At 43.2% G+C, this 20,503-nt stretch overlaps 1 long non-coding RNA gene across 1 annotated transcript; it reads right to left on the bottom strand.

Annotated features, from left to right (window-relative positions):
- Positions 1 to 3,349: 3,349 nt before the first annotated feature.
- Positions 3,350 to 12,938, bottom strand: LOC121042594 (uncharacterized). The gene is made up of 3 exons (XR_005796314.1): positions 12,802 to 12,938; positions 10,796 to 10,803; positions 3,350 to 3,371 (listed from the first exon to the last, which is right to left on the bottom strand). It is a non-coding gene; the product is annotated as an uncharacterized LOC121042594 (long non-coding RNA).
- Between the last annotated feature and the right edge of the window lie 7,565 nt (positions 12,939 to 20,503).

The following is a 20,503-nucleotide window of genomic DNA, read 5'->3' on the forward strand; positions in this document are numbered from 1 at the left end:
TAATTTCAGGCTAAGCACTAAGAAGACATTTTAATAGCTCCAACATGGATTGAACTTAGTGGAGCAAAGAAATCTCCATGGAAGAATTAGGACCTGCCCTGTTCAAACTCGGGGCTCTTAATGACTCAGGAGCAGCCCAGGCAGGGTGAAGAAGGTTTCTATTAACATCCTATACCAACACAGGTTACTTGGGGGTGGGGGTGAACTTCTCCTGGGGTCACTTTTTTATGCCAACCGAGAAGCTAAAGCTCTTCGTATGTGGGCATCTGTGCAAATATGAGGTCAAATTCCCATTAGAAAATTTGGGGTCATAGAAAAGAGGTGAAAGCCATGGTGTAGTCTGCCATTTGTCAGGCTATATTCCTGGGCAAGGAGGCAAGGATGCAACACCCTGAGTCCGGGGAGGTAGACCACTTACTTGCCTTTCTATGAAACGATCCTAGTTCAGGTCCCCAGCTCAACCCTTTACTGCAAGAATTCTTAGACTTTCGATTGCATCTTTGGCAAAATGGCCACGACAAGTGTATCATGCTGCTGCGTGGCTCAAATGGGCTGCAGCATGTGCAAGCCCGCGAGACAAGTATCCTCCTTGAAGGGGATACAGCCAAGCTGCCTGGGACTTGCGACTCTTCTGACGTGGGTTACAGGGACCTGCTCTGTAGAAATCTACTGTGGGCCCCCCTACATAAACACCACAATTGCCTCAAATCCACCATCACCTGGGATCCTTCTGTCTAATCAAAGAGAGTCAGATTCATCCCACACCATTTTTGGTTTTGTTCTGTTTTTTTTTAATGTTTATTTTTAAGAGAGGGAAAGAGCGCGAGCAGGGGAGGGGCAGAGAGACGGGGGGAACAGAGGATCTGAAGCAGGCCCTATACTGACAGAAGTGAGCCCGATGTGGGGCTCAAACTCACGAACTGCGAGATCATGACCTGAGCCCACGTTGGATGGTCAACCAACCGAGCCACCCAGGTGCCCCCATCCCACGTCATTTGTATTTGGACACTTCTAGTTGCCACTAGGGTTCTGATCCAGCATGTCCCCAGCTGGCCAGCCCTCTGCCTTAGGCTTTCACCACATGGACCAGACAGGGAATCGGGAACCAAGACCTCCACTGGACTAGGATGCGCAAGTGGCAAAGTTATAGGAAAACATAAAGAGAGTGTATGCATGCCGTAATGCACCTATCTACCCTTGGGGGCTTAAACAAGAAAAAGATTGGTAGATTTGTTTAGGCCAGAGGTTGCAACCGACACCTGCAAGCCAGCTGTAGCTGTCACCCAGAGGGTGGCTGCTTCATATGTATAGTGCCTCCACTTTGAAATAGGAAAATTTCACCTTAAAAAAAAAATTTGGGTTTGGGGTTCATTTCATAAAACGAGAAGTTCTGGTTTGCACAAAGCACAATCAGCTGGAGCTCAGTTGAGGCTGTCCCCTTTAAGTGGGTCCCACCTCCCCTGACCCTTCTCTGTCCCCTCCAGGACATCCCTGAAGCCTCAGAGGTTGGCCCACTAATCCCACCATGGGTCGGTCCATTTCCTGCCATTATTAATACAAGCTCGGCCACTTGGCAAATATGAATCCCTGCATAATCCTCCTGGCACAATGAAGCAAAACGAAGCCATAGGCACAGAAATGTGACAAGGGAAAACTGCCAGTGCTAAAAAATGAAATATGTGCTAAGTCCCCAAAGAAGTTCATTACCTGAAGGACACATTATCCCCCTTCTCTCCCCATGAGTCAGCATAGTCAGTAGTCATTCCTAATTGGTTTAAAGCTTAGTATGAAATATTAGGATGCCACAGTATGCGATGACACAGCTGTATTCCTGAGGGGACAGCTGAGACGAATCTGCACACGGCTGAGACAGGTGGAGACAAAGGCAGCAGGTGAAAATGGGCTGTAAATAGACTATCACTTAAAAAATAATGGGGTGTGTTTTCCCCACAGGTTTCTGGTGCTTCATCACTAATTAAATATTGAAACCACAAAAGGAGAAATAAAGTTTTGTGGCTCTTTGGGTGTGGGGCATAAATGTAAATATTTTGTACCATTAACCGCAATTTCATTTGAAAAACACACGCCTGATCCGGAAGCATTGAGTTGTAGGCACATGAGCTGAGAAAGGGGGTAGATTTAAGGAAAATATTAGCAGTTAATGGTGCTATCCATTTTGCTTTAGGCCATAAGGGGGTCTGGAATGGTGTATTCCAGGGCAGTATTTTTCAAGTTTACGAAATTGGTGGGTCTTTTCAACAAAATAGTAGGTTCCCTGTGACAGGGACTGCAGTCAAAATCACATCCCACAGAGTAGATGGGCTGTTGCCAAAGGCAGAAAATCAAGAGGCAAATCACTTGGAATTCTTGGGTGATTCACACCAGAGAGCAGTAATTGAATCATTTATGGTCTCCATCCTCTAAGCCTGCCATGGTAAGGCACTTGGAACTCTGAGGCACTTATGCTGGATCTTGGCTTTAGTGTAGGATGAGCCATCATTCCATGAAGAGAAGCAAGGAGTTCTGGAAATCCAAGAGTCACAGTTGCTTAGAGCCGGTTGGCCAACTTCCTGCCATCACTGGCCATGGCCAGTCTCTCTGTTACCTCCTCAGTGTAGATCGATGGGTGGTGGCAGTCCTCATGGACAACTGTTAGGAGTCCATTTTTTCCATTTGTTCACCTAAAACTCTGCCTATTTACAAGTTCCCTCATGATCCTATGCTGCTTGTAGGGAAACACAGGAAAGCGTCTTCCCCCTTTCTCTCCAGGTGACGCTCGGTAGCTGAACATGAAATCAAAAGGCTCAGCTTCCTGGCCAAGGAGCACCCTCTTCCTCATCTGTAAAATCCTTTCTGACTCCCTCCTGAGGTTTTGTTCTGGGACGACATCCAAGTGGGAGAATCTGTGTGTTTTGTGAAACAGGAGACAGTGTGGGTTCTCGGGCAGACCCTGTGTCTTGAAGCCAGGTGTCCTTGAACAGGAATGCAGAGCTTCACTCTGCGATCTGGAGGAAACCATTTGGGAACTTAAAACAGGCCAACTCGTACAAGCAGAGAGTGGGATGGTGGTTTCCAGGGGCTAAGGGAGGTATGAATAAAAAGGTACAAAGTTTGAGGTAGACAAGATGAGTATATCCTGGAGATCTATTGCACTGGGTAAAGCCTATAGTTGGCAATACTATATTATGCACTTAATGGGGCATCTGCGTGGCTCAGTCGGTTAAGTGTCCGACCTTGGCTCAGGTCATGATCTCGTAGTCTGTGAGTTCGAGCCCCGCGTCGAGCTCTGGGCTGACAGCTCGGAGCCTGGAGCCTGCTTCGGATTCTGTGTCTCCCTCTCTCTCTGCCCCTCCCCTGCTCATGCTCTGTCTCTCCCTGTGTCTCAAAAATAAATGAATGTTAAAAAAAATAACTAAAACGTGGTAGGGTAGACCTTATGTTACCTGTTCTCATCACACGGAATAATAATAATAATAATAGTAAATAAGGAGGGTGGGAAACCTTTGGAGGTGGTGACTATGTGTCCGTGGCACAGATTGTAGTTATAGTTTCATGGATGTATATTTACCTCCAAAGTCATCAAGTTGCACACATGAAATATGTACAGTCTTTTGTATGCCCATTGCACCTCCTAAGGTGGGTTTTTAAAAATTCGGGACATAATAGTTTGCACGGAGAGTTTTTTGTCATAAATAAAGGAGGTAACACATAAAATCGCTGGCATGTGTTAGTGCTCGACAAGGTTTCATCATTCCGTTTGTTGAGCGTTATTATTAGAGATGTGAACTGAGTCCAGTTGTGTGAGCTGATCTGCAAATGGGACCACGAAAGTCACAACATCCTCTGCCACGGGTGGCTGGCACTCAGACTCTGTGAGCTGAGTTCCCCCCAACTTTGCTCCAGCCCTTGCCTCCCCTCTCCAGACTCAACTCGCAAGGAAGGGCCAAAAGCAAAGGACAGCATATGCCAGAGGCATCCAGGATGGATCTGCACCTCTTCAGGGAGGACACCATAGATTTGATGGTGGAAGATCCTTGTAGGAAGAGTAAAGAAGACCAAGCCATTTGGGGTCTTTCGGAGGGAAGTAGCATTTGGGCTATGAAGACTCTTACCCTTTCTGGGTGGAAAGTTCCCTGTCCTTGGATGAAGCAAGAGAGGCCGGGGCTGAGCCTCAGGGAAAAGAATTTGAGTGGCTGGGACTAATGTCTCACTGATGTCCCTTAAAGGAGGAACTAAAAAAGAACCTTGGGATTTGCTTCTGTGCTTTCTCCTCTGGGGCTGGAGAAAAGGCAAGGATTGTGGACGGAAGCCCCATTCAGGAAAAACATGTACAAGGGGTGGCCCTTCATGGAACAGGATACACAGGACACTCAAGTGGACATTCCCAGAGTGGAGAGGAACCAGGATCTCTGTCATCGCACGGAATTACTAATTGTGGTGACATTAGTCCTGCTTAGGAGGAGCTGTCATCATGACACGCCCAGGTGACAGAAACTTATCAATAGTAATTTTCCAGGGAGAAAGCTCAAGCCCTCCGTTGGGGCTCTATTAGGGTGGGCAGTAATAAGGGAGCAGGTGACATTATAGGGGTTTATCATGAAGGGGTTAGCCTATGGGATTTGGTTCTCATCTCACGTGAAGAAGGCCAAATGCAATGGTCAAGCGTATAGGAAAACATCGAAAGTCAAGATTAAAAAGCAAAGATCAGGGCCAACTGGGTGGCTCAGTCAGTTGAGCATCCAACTCTTGATTTTGGCTCAGGTCATGATCTCACGGTTCATGGGTTCATGACCCGCATCAGGGTCTGTGCTGACAGTGGAGAGCCTGCTTGGATCCTCTCTCTCTCTCTCTCTCTCTCTCTCTCTCTTTCTCTCTCTCTCTCTCTCTGCCCTTACCCCACTCACACTCTCTCTCCCAAAATAAATATAAATTAAAAAAAAAAAAAAAAAGCAAAGATCAGGATGCAGCCAAAAGAAAGTGTAGTATTACTCCACTTTTCATAGAGGTAAAGTAACTTGTTTGAGGTCACACAGCTCTAAAAAGGAACCAGGACTTAACTCTAGGTGTGCCTGGCTCCACAGCTGATATTCTTTCTTCCATCATCACTGCTTCCTAAAACAGACACGAGTACCCAGAGATTGTGGTCCTCCCCCAATCATCCATTGTTTGCGACAGACCCCTTTTATACTTAACCCACCCCCTCAAGGGACTCACACTCTCTCACCTTCCTGTTTAATCGCCAACCTGGCATCGTTTAAGGTTGGGAAAGAACCACCAAACATGGTAGGCAGCGCGGTCCGCATACCTTGATTACCATTCCATCTGCATGCCAGACACACTTCCATTAAGCAGACGGGGACAGTCCACAGCTCAACCACAGGGCTGGCACCGGCCAAAAACCCTAGCCCCTCCCCTTACAAAATCCACTCTTAAGCTGTTCGTTCACACTAAGCACTCACCTCGTAGCAAGCACGTTCTCTTATACATTATGAGCATGCAGACTGTTAGACTGGAGCTTGGCTTCCCTCCATCTCTTCGTTGATCCTTCCTGGGTCAGGCTGCACATGCCTGCAGAGTACATGATCCCAACAACAACACGGGGAAGTGGACACTGGTAACACCCTTTGTAGATGGCTTGCTGAACATCAGAGAGGGCGAGGAGCTTGCCCATGTCGCACAGCACTGTGTGGCAGAGACAGATTTCAGCCTCGGTGGGAGCCTCACCCAGATCCTGCTCACTCCACCACCCCATCCTCCTGCTCTGTCTCTCCCTCCCCGACATCCTTCCCACCTCTTTCCTATCATCTTTCTTCATTAGCGATCATTCTCTGCTCCTTGCCTAACCCACAATTCCTCTGAGGAAAATGCCAGGCTATGTAAAAAGCCAGTTCTAAAATCCTAACAGGAATACAAATTCAAACTATTCCCATATGAGTTAAAAATTTCCACAGGCATTAAAAATCATGTTGTCATTAAGTAATGCTGACTTCAAGTCTCCAGGAACCAATGCAAGCAAACAGCCTTTGATGCCATAAGTGAACCTTTTGAAACCCTCCCAGATCCCTGCCCCGGGGTAACTATTCTGTGGTCTAATGGCTTTGAGGTGGAAATGTTGCTCTAAATATTCAAAATGAACTCTTTAAAGCCGTCCCCCATTTTTTTTTCCATTTAATCTAATGTTCTATGTGGTCACACTGGAAAAGGCATGTCCCCCTTTGTGGTTCTCTTTGTATCTTTCAAAGTTTGGTAACTTATCAAATGTCCCATTAGTTACTCGACCAAGCTAAACTTTTAGTAAGTCCTAATACATAACAAGTACCTACAAATTATACTTCGACTCCTAACATTCTTTAGTTACATATACATTAACGTCTACAGAAATGAACACTTCTTACCTAGTGTGTAGGGAATACATGTTTTGTTTTTCCATGCTTCTATTACTTAATATTTTGGAATATAAAAGTATATATGTAATATATAAACACACACACACACATATGCGTGTGTGTGTGTGTTTTATAAAGCATAATCAACAAACACCTGCAAACCCATCCCATGTTAAAGGGAAAAAACTCACCAGTACCATTATTATTCCTTAGCTAATCAAACAACCCCAGAGGTAACCACTACTGTTTTTAATTTGTGTTTATGATTGTCTTGCTTTTGTTATTTAACAAAACAATACATTATGGAGGTTCTATTGCTTTTGAGCTTTATAAAAATATGTCCAAAGTATAGTTATTCTTTTGTAACTCACTTTCTTACTTAATATTATGGTTTTTTTTGGGGGGGGGGGCGTGGGGGGTTCAGGGGGTTAAGCGTCCGACTTTGGCTCAGGGCGTGATCTCACATTTCGTGGGTTCAAGCCCTGCGTCAGGCTCTGTGCTGACAGCTCAGAGCCTGGAGCCTGCTTCGGATTCTGTGTCTCCCTCTCTCTGACCCTCCCCTGATTGCGCTCTGTCTCTCTCTCTCTCTCTCAAAAAATAAATAAACATTAAAAATATTTTAATATATATAATTTTTTAAATATAATTTATTGTCAAGCTGGCTAACATACAGCATATACAGTGTGCTCTTGGTTTTGGGGTAGATTCCCGTGATTCATCACTTACATACAACACCCAGTGCTCATCCCAACAAGTGCCCTCCTCAATGCCCATCACCCATTTTCCCCTCTCCCCCACCACCCCCATCAACCCTCAGTTTGTTCTCTGTCTTTAAGAGTCTTTTATGGTTTGCCTCCCTCCCTCTCTGTCTGTAACTACTCTTCCCCCTTCCCTTCCCCCATGGTCTTCTGTTGAGTTTCTCAAGTTCCACATATGAGTAAAAACATATGATATCTGACTTTCTCTGCCTGACTTATTTCACTTAGCATAATACCCTCCAGTTCCATCCACGTTGCTGCAAATGGCAGGATTTCATTCTTTCTGACTGCCAAGTAGTATTCCATTGTATATATAAACCACATCTTCTTTATGTTTTTAAGCATCACCTATGTTGACTCATTAGATGCTATTTATTTTCACTAGTGTGTAGTATTCTATTATGTGATTACACTACGGTTCATTGATTCACTCTCCTGCTGCTGTATATTCAAGTTGTTTACAACCTTTTGCTACTAAGAATAAGCTGCTTACTATTATTCTTGCACATGTCTTAGGTGCACCATGCATAGAGTTTCTAGGTATAACTTAGGAGTGGAATTTCTAGGCCATGGCATATATGAATGTTCAACCTTGATAATAATAGCATATTATTTTACAATTCAGTTGTATAAGATTATCTGCAACCAGTTTATTAGAAACATAATGGTTCTCCATGCTTTCCAAATTTATATTATCTGAATTTTTAATTTTTTCCCACCTAGTTGGTGTAAAAGAGTATCTCATACTGCCTTTTTTTAAATTTCCCCAACTAGTCACGAAATTGAGTATATTTTCAAAGTTTATACACAATTTGTGTTTCCTCTTCAGTGAAGTGCCTGATCTCACCTTTTACAAAAGGCACATGGAGTTCACTTCTGCTCAGTGAGACTCCTCTTAGAGAAGCATCATTCTCCCACTCCTATGATCTAACTTGCTAGTGAGCCATAGGAGCCTGCTCTCACATCCTCCTGGCCCCCAAGAATCAGCAGGCAAGCCACCCTGTCAAGGAAACCCACTTCCCTGCTACACGCAGCCACTCAAACAGGGCCATTCTGAGTATACTTCCCTGGAACTAATGTATGGACACTAGGGGAAAGAAGCCCTCTTTGTATTGAGTTACATGGACATGTTAATAGTATCCTCCCTGGACACATGGAGGGAACTTCAGCCCAAAGCAGAGAACATGTCAACAAACAGAGGGAAGTAGAACCCAAGACAGAGAGTGAGAAAGAGCCTCGATGACCTTACTTGAGTGCCTGGATCTCATTATACCCAAAGACAGATTTATCTTCCAAGGAAGATGAGCCAATAAGCTCTCTTTTTTGCTCAAGGGACTTTGAATTGGGTTTCTGTCCCTTGTAACTAAAACAAAGCAAAACTGGGGGCACTGGGTGGCTCAGATGGTTAAGCATCAGACTCTTGGTTTCAGCTCAGGTCATGATCGAAGGGTTTGTGAGTTCGAGCCCTGCACTGGGCTCCACGCTGACAGCACGGAGCCTGCCTGGGATTCTCTCTCTCCCTTTCTCTGTGCCCCTCCTCCGCTCTCTCTCTGTTTCTCAAATAAATAAATAAATAAACTCAAGAAATTTTTTTAAAGCAAAATAATTATTAAAAAAAAAGTAAAGGTCAAAATCTTTTTGTTAACCTGGGCCAAGAAACACAAGAAAAACATTGACATGAAGGTTATAATAACAACTGATATTTCTATAGTGTTTTATAGTCTGCAGAACACTATCACATCTATTGTCTTAGACACTCCCTGGAACTGCGGGAGATGGGCACTAGAGGTACATTACCATCATTCACATTTCACAAACAAGGGACTTGAGTCTTGAACCCAGGACTCCAGTCGTAAGTTCTTTTTGTCTACCTGGACTGCTCTTGAATCACTATTATCGCCAATAGTCTGAGACTGTGGACATAAATTAGAGTAACTAACTCACTTTACAGTTAGAGAAAGCAGTGTTGGGGGAGAAGTGAGTGTAGTCAGCATGTATTGATCACACATGGTGTCCAGTAGTCAGCACCTGACAATATCCTTTGATTGAAAAGTCTTGCTCCAAGCCCACTTATCTATAAAAATGATAAGTGAAATGAAGAATGAAAAAGTGAGGGACGCCTGGGTGGCTCAGTCGGTTGAGTTTGACTCTTGGTTTCAGCTCAGGTCATGATCTCATGGTTTGTGAAATTGAGCCCCATTTCAGGCTCTGCGCTGAGAGTACAGAGCCTGCTTGGTATTCTCTCTATCCCTCTGTCTCTACCCCTCCCCTGCTCTCAAAATAAATAAACTTTAAAACAGCGAAAAAGTGAAACATTTGGCTCCCAAACTTGAGAAAAAAAATGCTTCCAGATGTCCTTGGATCTACTCTGGAAGACCCACTTCTAAGAATATTCCAGAATCATTCTTATCAACCAAATTATAGACTCTTTAAAGGCAGAAACACATTCTATGGGCATGATAAGTTGTAACAACTGAGCCATTGATTATCAAAAAGGGACTCAGCAAGGGAAGACAGAGTACATGGGACCCACAGAAGACAGGCAGTATTCCCCAGAAGTTAATATGATGGCCCTCATTTTTAAGGAGAGGAAGACAGTAAATTTCACCATTGCACAGACCTGTATGCCACTGGAGCTAAAAAATATAACTTATAATCACTTTGGAGGAGACAGTACAGCTAAGCCATTGCTGACAGCAACTCTGAAAAATCTCTGCCATTAATATTTAAAGGTTCTTAATCAAAGAAGCAACGCTCTAAAGCAAAGGCAAAAAGAAATTAACAAACTCGACAGACAGAAGAAAGATAGGTGAGCAATAAAGAAGAGGACTGGACTGGAATGGGTCTGAGGGAGTTTTCTTAGCCACATCTGACCAACAGGTTCAATAATTTGTTCCTGAACAGAGATCAGCCATAATGTACGACTGTGGGTGTATGTATTTTTACATTTAACTCTGTAGTAAGCTTTGTATTCATTTTCATTTTTAAAACACATTTTTTGAATCTTTTAGCTTCAGGTTAAACATTCCCTTCAGACTTTTCTATAGATCGATCTCTGGGCCCAGAGAACTCTAAAGGAACCATTGCAGTCAGGATTCTGATGACCAGAGGGGCAGGCCAAGTAGGCTGTATTTTGCTCCAGCTGGCCCCTCCTTTGCTGGGACACATGCCATGAGGTCACATACAATGACCCAACACAGCAATGTGCCCATGAAGGCACACTAGCATCCAGAAACAAAAATCACCTACCCGCCTGCCGGTTCAAGGTTAGCGATGGGTACCCCCAAGGGAGTTCGAATAAGGTTGGCTTAAATAAGCTTAAGCATCACCACAGCCACCTCTGCTCAGTCCGTGAAGCCTCTCAAGAACTTATGTCCTGCTCTGTCACAGCGATGAATTGTCTTCATTATTTTTATATGCATCAGTATCAGCATGGGACATGGAATTAAGAGCAGATTTTTATTTTGAAGATATTCAAAGTTGTGGCAGAGACTTCAATTTGTTTCCCAATGACCATTTTCTTTTCCTCACTAATATAACTCCCCAGCATTGACTTAGTCAAAAGACATTTCCCAGCCTCCCTTTTAAAGAGCTGTGGCCTTGTGACTGGATCCTGGCCAATGAGTGGTAAGTGGAAATGTGTGACTCTACCAGGAAGACTCATTAAAAAGGAGGCTCTGGGGTTCTTTTTCCTTCCTAATGCTGTGATGTGACAAAATATAATGTGATGAGAAGATGATGTGACGTGGGGTGACGTAATGTGACACGGTAAATGGAAATTCAGTTTCCATGTTGGAATAGGAGGATGAAAGTTACAACTGAGGGAAGGCAGAATAGAAAGCTGGAAGTAAGCCAGGTCCCTGAAAAGTTTGTGTGGCTTCACAGCATCCCTGGATCACCCACCTCTGAATTTCCTTACGTGACAGAGAAATAAACTTCCCATTTTATTCTATTTTCAATTATATGCCTCCTAACCCAATCATGATTTATGCCTAGGATTAAAAATGTGTGCCAGGATTAAAGCAGAGAGGAGAAATAGAATTTAAAAATGAGTTTGAATTGGGTGAAGATATTTTGCTTCCTCGCCCTTTTGTTTGAATCTAAAGACAGCCATAAATGACAAACGGAGGCCAGAACCCAAGAGTGCTTTCCAGAGGCCATGTCTTAATCTACACGGCAATTTCGGTGGGAGTGAAAGCCCTGCTTCATTTTTCTAATGTTGGTAATCTTGCTCTATCTTCATAGTTCAAGCAGAAGCAGAAGACATACACCTGATGATCTTTGGCTGTCAGTGACCCCACAGTTTCATTTGCTTTTAAGGTTAGTCATTCATTTGCCCTCTGCCATCACAGGGACACCCCAGTTTCTAGCCAGTAATCACTCTTAAGTCATAGAAATAGACATCTCACATTTCCTGATTTCAACATACAAAGTCACAGTAATCAAAACAATGTGGTACGGCCACAAGGACAGGCATACAGACCAATGAAATAAAATAAATCATAAACCTTTATTAGGAATTGAGGTCCAGAACATATAATGAACTCCCATAATTCAAACACAAACACAAAAATGAAGAACCTGATCTAAAAATGGGCAGCTATTTTAGATCGAATGAAAAGACATTTCTCCAAAGAAAATATACAAATGGCCAATAAGTATACGAAAAGAAGCTCAACATTAATAATTAAATACATGCAAATTAAAACCACAATGAGATGCCATCTCACACCCACTAGGATGGCGATTGTCAACAAAAAAATATTGAAAGTGACAGGTGTTGGTAAGGATGTGGGGAAACTGGAACACTTGTGTATTGCCGGGAGGAATGTAAAATAGGGGTTTCCACTGTGGCAACCATTATGGCCAGTCCTCAAAAAAATTAAACAGAGAACTACCATAGGATTCAACAATTCCACTTCTGGGTATGTACCCCAAAGTAATGAATGTTCTAGAAAAGAGTTGAACAGATATTTGCATGCTTATCTTCCACGGCAGCATTATTCACAATAGCCAAAAGGTGGAAGCAACCCAAGTGTCCACACACACATGAATGTGTTTTTTAAATGTAGTGTATACACGCAATTGAATACGATTCAGCTTTAGAAGGGAGGAAGCTTCTGACATAGGCTATAACATGGATGAACCTTGAAGACATTAGGCTAAGGAAAGCAAGATAGTCACAAAAGGATAAGTACTGTATGATTCCACTTATATGAGGTACCTAGAGTAGCCAAATTCATAGAGACAGAGACAAAGTGGGACGGTGATTGCCAGGGGCTATGGGTTGGGGGCGGGGGTGGGATAGAGAGTCAAGAAGTTAGTGTTTAATCGGAGAAGATGAAGAAGGTCTGGAGGTGGTCATCATGACTGCACAATAGTGTGAACATACTTAACACCACAACACTGTATACAGTAAAACCTTGGGTTGCAAGTAACTTGTTCTGCGAGCATTCCGCAAGATGAACAAACATTTCTGATAAATTTTAACTTGATAAATGAGTGATGTCTTGCAATATGAGTAGTACATGATGCTGAATGTCACATGATCACAACGAGCCAATGGTTCTTCTCTCTTTCTCTCTCTCCCTCTCTCTCTCCCCCTCCAGGATTGTGGGTGATCATCTCCCAGGCTTGCATGCTCAATCTGGGGCCACGGTGTTTGGTAGAAATTAGTGACTTTTCAGAACGTTGGAAGGTGCCCACAACTGTCACTCGTGTATTTTCTGTCACTTCAAAGCACCTATTGACACTCCCTTGCTTTTCCATCCAAGAGTGAGCTTAAGAATACTTTGCTTCAGGGGCGCCTGGGTGGCTCAGTCGGTTGAGCTGACGACTTCGGCTCAGGTCATGATCTCACAGCTCGTGGGTTCAAGACCCACATCGGGCTCTGTGATGACAGCTCAGAGCCTGGAGCCTGCTTTGGGTTCTGTGTCTCCCTCTCTCTCTGCCTCTCCCCTGCTTGCTCTCTGTCTTTCTGTCTCTCAAAAATAAATAAACATTAAGAAAAAAGGAAGAATACTTTGCTTCATTCTAGGTCAGGCTGCCTGCAGGTATAGATCCTTTCCTCTGCTGCCTTATTGCCAGTTACATTAAATACAGTATGTGACAAGAGTTTATTAATATTGTACTGTAGTCAACATCCATGCGAACGTATATAATAGCCCCCATGCAGAAAAAGATTCTATTAGATGAACAGATAGCAGTGATTTCGTTAGTGATGATGAAAATCATCCTACGTGATAACCCTCCTCTCTCCTATCTCCCTCACATCAGCCATGAAGCTTTTCAAAGGTAAGTGCAGGTTAATTTTATTTTCCTTTACATTTCGTAATTTCTTTATTATTTTGTATTATATTATGGTATTGTAATCACTTTTCTATGAATATTTTTGGGTTTGAATTATCTGAGTTTCCATTATTTCGTATGGGGAATTCTGCTTTTGATATACAAGTGCTTTGGGTCACAAGCATACTTCTGGAATGAATTATGCTTGCAAACCAAGGTTTTACTGTAATTAGAAATGGTGGAAATGGCACATTTTGTGTTATGTACACTTTACTAGAACTTTAAGAAAAAGAAAATTTGTAGTAAATTTAGTGATAACCCCCTCCCAAAAATGTCCCTGTTCTAATTCCTGGACCTTGTGAATATGTTACTTTACATGGTAAAAGGGACTTTGCAAATGTGATTTAGGTAAAACGGAGACACTGTCCTCAATTATGTTGGCATATTCATGTAGCCTTTATTCAAAGGAGGCAGAGTCAGTAGCAGAAGATGGGACAAGGATAAGAAGTCTTACTGATGCAAAGAAGGGCCCATGAGCCAAGGAACAGAGGACTGGTGGCCTCTAGAAACTGAAAAAAGCAAGGGTACAGATTCTTCCTGAGGCTTTCAGAAGGAACCCAGCCCCACATACTCCTTGATTTTAGACTTGTGACTTCCAGAACTATAAGAGAATAAATATGTGTTGCTTTATGCCACTAGGTTTGGGGTCACTGTTACAGCAAATTACCGATACGTAAATTAAACAGTCCCTGCCCTTCAAACACTCATCACTTGGTTTCAGTTATCTCTCGTTAACAGATACTAAACTACCAAAGCTCTGATTTTATCAAGAGCCAAGCTGGACTTACAGAAAGGCTGTTGGTATTCAATTGTGCCACCCCTCTCAGTCCCCACGACTGTATCTTGATCAAAGAGACCAGCTTTACTCCCTTCTGAGGTCTTCCCCATCACTTCCTGACCTAAGGCACACAATTATGTGTTTAAAGACCACTACAGTGTGTGGTGAGAGGACTTGATATCACAGAGCTCTGAGTGCCACATCCTGGCAAAGGGTCTGTGCCGGCCCCTCAGTCCAGCCAGGCTGGGGCGGTAGAATATGGCATTATTGACATGTGCCTGAGCTTGGCACCACCTTGTGCAGATATTACCAGCAATCCAATTTTCCAGGTGAAAGAAACTGAGTCCCGAGATGACACAAACACACACAGAGGTGGTGTCTGGATTCAGTTAAATCAGACTGGACGTCCACCTCCCTATGCCCAGATTCATCTGAATAGACGGACTCCAAAAGAGAGCACATCTGCCCCACCCAGCCTCTTCTTATGTCCACTTGTCTATAACTCCACATCCTGACCATCACGTACTTGGATACAAGGGGAGGTGAAGTCCTTTGCCAAAATTCCTGCCACGATGCCACCTGGAATTCTTCACAGAGAACCAGAGGTATGCTCAGTCACTGTCTGAGCATCACGTGTGAAGACAAGACTGAGAGGGGATAGGGTTATTAAAAAGACTATCTCGTGGGAAAGATGTTTCCATCTCAGCCAACCAGATGGTCTATGAGGTGGCTTGGGAAAGAAGAAAGCAACCATGGAAATGAGATGGAGTCTTTGGGAAATTAGTGGTGGGTAAATTGATGACTTTGTGCTATTTCTTTTGAGGCTTTTGACCTAAATATTTGTTGAGTCAGTCTACTTATCTCCGTCTCGATCATCATTACCCTAATCCAGACTATAGTCACCTCTTCACAGGACATTGTAAGATCATAAAAGCCTGTGAATTGTTCTTCCCATATCCTCTCTAACCATCTCTAACTCCCAAAATCCATTCTCCTTACTGGAAGCCATAGTGATCTTATTGGTACTTGGAAGACATCATTTCATTGTCTTTTGGCTTCCATTATTTCTGTTGAGAAGTCAGGTATCAAACTTATTATTGCTCCTTTGAAGTTAATGTGTATTATTTTCTTTTTACCTTTGGTTTTTAGCAGTCTAATTATGATATATTTGTAATACAACACTGTGATATCTTATTTATACTTCTTGATATCACAGAGCTTCGCGAAACTGTAGATTAATACCATCCATCAGTTTTAGAAAATGTCCAGCTATTATTTCTTTAAATATCGTTCCTTCTCCACTCACTACCATTTCCTTCTGGAAGGCCAGTTATACGTTAGCTCTATTGGCTGAGTCCCACATATCTATAATGCTCTTTTCTGTTTTTTCTATTATTTTCTCCCTGTGTGCACAGCATGGAGATTTTCTATTTGACCTGTCCTCCAGTTCACTAATTCCACTTACTGTCACAACCAGATTACTGTTACTGATACCATTTATTCAGTTCTAGAATTACCCCCTTTGATTTGATTTTACAGATTCACACCTCTGATATACCCTATTTTCAGTTATTTTCTCCATGTTCTTATATACAGCCAGTTATTTAAAAGTCTTAGTAACTAACTCCTATAGCTGTAGTACCCATGGGTTTGTTTCCTTTAACTGTTTTTCTCTTGGTTTTCAGTCTTGTGGCTCTGAGTTTTAGCATGTCCAGCAATTGTTGATTTAATGACTATTATTTATAAAAACTTTTAGAGACTCCGGTGACATCATTTTCCTGCAGAGACCATTACCCCCTCTGTCCGTCACGCAGACAGAATAACTGATCACCTCAGGACTATCCAGCCAAGGCTGTGTAGCAGCCAAGGCAAAGTTCAGTCTATTTAATAAGTTTACCCTTACGGAAGGCACAGCCTTCCACGATCTTGACCTGAAAGTCTATGTGCTTACTGGACTCCCTCCCCATAATGACCTTGAACTTCAATCTCTGTCTCTTGAAGCTATGCAGGCCGATGTGAAAATTAAAACTCTGCCATATTTTTCTCAGAGGACTTCCACTTCGGATTCTGGCCTCTCGCTCCTTGTGGCCTCAGAATTCAACCAGGGGAAGGACCAGCTGCACGCTGGAGGCTTCCCCAGGCTTTCCCAGAAGCTCTGCTGGTTTCTCTCTTCCCCAGTGCCAGCAAATCCCGGACATTCGGCCTCTTGCCTGTGCCTGCAACCTGCAAACGAACCCAGTCTAAAAGGAGCTAGACAAGTCAGCTCACTTTTTCAGAGTCTTAGCCCCTCTCAGCGTCCTCTCCTCAGCAGCTCTCTGCTGCCTTCAAACACACAGCTTGTGTATTTTGTCTGTAGGTTTTAGTTGGTCTCTCAAGAGCACAATCTGTCGTAAATGGTAGTCTCTCAGCATAACCTTTTAAACTCACAGATCTACAAATCTCAGTATTCCTCTGCTTTAATCCTCCAAATGTCTCCCACTACTCCCAGGGCAAAATTCAAAGTACTACGTTACCCTGCATGGCTGCCTGCAACCCTCCCCAGCCTAATCTTGCTTCCCCTACACTCCCCATGCCCACTGCCCTACAGCCAAGCTGCCTGGATTTCCATCCCTCACTCCAGGCCTTGCCACACATGCTATTCCCTCCTTTGGATATGGTACTCGAAAAGCCTTCCTAAAATTGTCTGACCTGACAATAGTGTTCCCCAACCTCAACGCCTGGTTTGAAGGGTGGGCGTGGGGATGGGTAGCAGACCCCTTTATTCCCCACTACTCCTCAGGCAACCATTAGCCATACAACCTCAGAAAATGTATTCCTCTTTCTGAGCCTCAACACCCGCATCCGTAAAATGGGAAAGATATTCAAAGATTTTTATGAGCGCTATTTGGCATTTTAGGGGCGCCTGGGTGGCTCAGTCGGTTGAGTGTCCGACTTCAGCTCAGGTCATGATCTCGCAGTTCATGAGTTCGGGCCCCGCGTCCGGCTCTGTGCTGACAGCGCGGAGCCTGGAGCCTGCTTCAGATTCTGTGTCTCCCTCTTTCTGCCCCTTCCCTGCTCATGCTCTCTCTCTCTGTCTCTCAAAAATGAATAAACGTTAAAAAATAAAAAAATTTAAAAAATAAAAATTGGCATTTTAAATTAACTAATTAATTAAAAATAAATTAAAACTGCATTTTTAAATACCTGCCTTTTCATGATTGTGGCTTTCCCTCTTAGTTCCAAAGCAAATCAACGAAGGAAGAATACTTCCATCAGCAAGATTGGGTTTAGCTTCTATGGCAATGTTCCATTTCTCTTTTCTCAGCAGTCTGGCCCCAGCCATCAGGTATGTTTTGAGATAGAGTAATGACACATAAACATTCCCATCTTCACAAGAACCATGCCCCCACTTAAGGCCAAGAAGATGCTCCTTTTACAAGCCATTATTTCGTGAAGAAACAAGAAAAAAAAAAAAAAACCTTAGAAGCAAGTATGTCTCATATTTTAAAGATATACTAATCCTTGACTAACTGTAGTATGGCTCTAATTGCCTTTTTCTTCTCATGTCTTATGTCCACTGTGTGGTTCTATTGTTCGAACATCACTTCGAGTGAAATCGTGCTGGAAAAAGACATAGCATCTTTGGATCCTTTTAGTCCAGCTGTGAACTTTAGACTTAATCCTTCAGGGCACTCTTGTCTGGTAAGGTTTAATTTATATTAAATTTTCTAAAAGGGAAGGCAGAATGGTCAAAGCGAGATAGCAAGACAGACAAGAGTCTGTCTTTCATAAATTAATAAGCATCACCAACCGTCTTTCTTGACCCTTTAAACTCTGTGAAATTAATATAAGTAGACAACTAAGACCTGCTTGGCGCCCCCCAGAGGCTTGTAAGTTCACTTAAGCAATCCAAGTTTCCTTAAAGTTTTATAAGCCAGCTTTTAGAGCAAGTCTTTTGTACTTATTACTGGTGACAGTGAGCATTACGGCAGCCAATGAACCTTACTGACTTACGACCCCAATATGGTCGAGCACTGTTATCAAGGGAAATATCAGAATCAATGCTTGTATATTACATTGAGGTCCTGACTTCTGAAAAAGCCCCCTATAGACGCTTCAGAATATGTCACTGAAATAAACAGCTAATACTCCAAGACAATCTACTGACAATGGTCAGAAAGTGCTATTTATTTAACTACTGTTCAACCATCCTAACCCTTCTAAAGGGTATGTGTTTCCAAAAGAAAGACAAAAAAAGCCTTCCATGTCCCCAATTCTTTCGCAATGGAGCCACGTTTATGCCCACTTTTTCAAGCAACAATATGTGTGGTTTTGCTGTAGGGAGCAGGGTCATCTTCCTCCTCGATTAATGGGCTTGCGTTATGAAACAGCCATTGGCAGAAGGCGCCTTTTCTTCCATGGCACCCCCACCCCCACCCCGTGTGAGCTTTCATTTACAGCCAGCATTCGCTAGAGGAAGGCTGGGCTCACCATCACCTTTCACTGACTGAAATTAATCATGTCACTGCTTCGATATTAACCTCTCCTACATATATAATCACCAACTCTGTGCATGGAATTTTTATGTAACTTTTAAAAAATTCCATTTCAGCCTTGCTTAGGTTTTTTATTACTTAGATGCTCTACCAGGCATAGAAGAATAATCTATAATTATTGTGATTATCAGAGCATAAGTTTTTAGGGCTTCTTTTCTACAATAGATGAATCTTACTGGAATACCAAAAAAGAGTACACCCTTTCCTTTCCAGGTGACAGGAGGGTGCCTTGAGGATTTCTGCAGTCCTTCTAATGCTGGGATTATCTCTTCTATTTTTTATCTTTTTTTGTTTGTTTGTTTCCCCTCAATCACTGTGCACTGAGCAATCAGATGTTCCCATCTGGTAGAGTGCCAGTTTCCGAGGTTTGGCAGTCTGCAGGAACGCCACTTGTAACCTTCAGCCCCTGGCATTGCATTCAATCTGAGCCAACCTGCCCAGAATTCAATCCAAAAGTCAAAATTGCCACGGGGTGCTCAGCAGAAGATCAAAAGGTCCTGCTTCCCCACCTCTGCGAGTCCAATCATCGTAATTTTGGCAAAAAGTAATTCATATCAGTTTAACATTTTATTGAGGAACAGTCATTTAATGCTCCTCAAAGGAACTGGTTTGGACCAATTCAACAGCTGACTCGCCTTAGGCATCTCCTAAAGAGATTATGCTCTTTGGATGCCAATGATCACACCTGGGAGTGGGGTGTGGGCGGACCCCAGGGGTAGTAGAGAAATTTGGCAATAGGACTGTCACAGGCTTGGTGTCCTGCTCTAAGTGCCCAGAGTGGAACAGCAGAAGAAAGCGATTCCTTCTGGGCAGCTCCAAGGGTCAAAGCTGGGAAGACTTCAGTGGTCAAGGCACAAAAGGCTGAATTGAAAGGCACCTGGGTGAGAAATGGGGCAAAGCTGGTAGGGAGCAGAGAAAAACCAAGAGCAAAACACAGGGTCCTATGTAGTCACCAAAGGCAGCATTCCAAACCCCAGAAGTTATTCTTATTGATAGCCAAACCTGAATTTAATGGGGCAGATTGGGTGAAAGTAGACAGTTGGCTCAGATGAGCCAGAAGTACCCTGACTAGATAACATATTTACTAAGAACATCCTTTTCGTTTTTAAAGGTACTCACCAGGAAAGGAAGGATTCTAGCACATTATCACCAAGGCAGCCATACTGCTACAAAGAAGGCCCAATGTCACTGAGTAAGGTCAAGGTCATTCTAAACCACAACACCAAGGAGCCTTGGACTCCCCAGGACAGTGACTATAGACACTGACTATGCCTTAGGATGAGCTGGAGGGCTTTTGTAAAATACTAGGGCATGGGCCTCCCTTGAGACCAAATGAAACAGAGGCTCTAGGACTGTGGTGCAAGCATGGGTGCTTTTTAAATCTTCCAGATGATTCTAATGGACTACCAAGGCTGAGAACCACTGGCCTAATAGAATCCTGATTTAAAGGAAAGATAAGGAGATTTCAGGTCAACGGCATTAGAATCCCATGAAACACACCAAGACTGGTGCCACCACGGTCCATGCCAGGCACAGGCCTGAAACCTTCTGACCCAACCAACGTCCAGCCTACGTGTGTTCATCAGGTAAAAAAGAATGCGTCTGTAAAATCAGACCAACTCTGAACACCCACAAGCATCGTGCCTTTCAGCATATCCTGTACTGAAAATGGGCCTAAAATAACTTGCACTCCATTAT

This window comes from Herpailurus yagouaroundi, unplaced genomic scaffold, assembly GCF_014898765.1.
Source record: "Herpailurus yagouaroundi ecotype Mexico unplaced genomic scaffold, PumYag 185, whole genome shotgun sequence".
In the NCBI taxonomy this organism is placed as follows: domain Eukaryota; kingdom Metazoa; phylum Chordata; class Mammalia; order Carnivora; family Felidae; genus Herpailurus; species Herpailurus yagouaroundi.